At 43.9% G+C, this 1,073-nt stretch overlaps 1 protein-coding gene across 9 annotated transcripts in view; it reads left to right on the top strand.

The window, feature by feature from the left end:
- The window catches only part of LOC106875983 (uncharacterized), a 268,731-nt gene that overhangs the window by 49,226 nt on the left and 218,432 nt on the right, over window positions 1–1,073 (top strand). The gene's annotated exons all lie outside the window — the stretch shown is intronic.

Here is a 1,073-nt window from a genome sequence, read left to right as displayed (position 1 = left end):
ATATATATATATATATATATATATACTGAGATCTTGATGCTACTTGTTTTTGTTTTTTGTTCTTCGTGTTTGCCTTTGTTATTTGTGCTGTCAGCCATATTAATACTAATACTTCAGATATAACAATGAATGTTAATAGCTGTAGTAGTCGCGGTGATAGTGTTGGTGGTCTAGCTGGTTTTAAACGCACTTGAGGTTGTGGTGGTGCTTTATTTTGGGATGGTGATGGCACTGGTGATGCCGGTGGCGGCGGCAGCGGCGGTGGTGGAGGTGCCAGCTGTACCTCGAACTGTAGTTCTGGTTGAGACAGTGGTGGTGGTGTTGTGGTGGTATTAGCTGTGGTGACAGTCGTTGTGGCGATTGTGGTGGTTTTGGTTGTAGTGGTACTAGTTGTGGAGATATTAATCGCAGTCGTGGTGGTGATGGTTGTAAGTATAACCAGGATGGTGGTGACTATTGTGGAGGCGGCGGTGGTGCAGTGTTTATAGTTATGGCTGAGACGGTTGTGGATGTAGTAGTAACGATCGCTGTGCTGATAGTTCTGGCTGTGGTGTAGAGAGTTGATGGTTTAGCATGGAGTGTGATGTCTTTAGATTCAAGAGCATGCATGTGGTACTCCTTACATTAAGCCTCGTTTTGAGTATTCGCATTTCTAAATAAGTACATTCATACACCCTTCGTTCACGACCTGTAATCGATGTGTGTGCGTGTATGTGTGTGTTTGTGTACGTGTGTATTTGGGTGGGTCTGTTTGGGTGTGAGTGTAGTGAAAGTCAATTATTGGGATCACTTTCAGATGGAGTTCTTTAGATAACAGTAATAATAATAATCCTTTCTACTATAGGCACAAGGCCTAGAATTTGTGGGAAGCAGGATAGTCGATTACATCGACCCCACAGTACTTCACTGGCACTTAATTTATCGACTCCGAAAGGATGAAAGACAAAGTCGACCTTGGCGGAATTTGAACTCAGAACGTAGTAGCAGACGAAATACCGCTAAGCATTTCGCCCGGCGTGCTAACGATTCTTATTTCTTTATTGCCCACAAGGGGCTAAACATAGGGGGGGGGG

The sequence above is a fragment of the Octopus bimaculoides genome, chromosome 9 (genome assembly GCF_001194135.2).
Source record: "Octopus bimaculoides isolate UCB-OBI-ISO-001 chromosome 9, ASM119413v2, whole genome shotgun sequence".
Taxonomy (NCBI): Eukaryota; Metazoa; Mollusca; class Cephalopoda; order Octopoda; family Octopodidae; genus Octopus; species Octopus bimaculoides.
The sequence above is the reverse complement of the archived record's forward strand: the minus strand, read 5'-3'. Positions and strand labels throughout refer to the sequence as shown.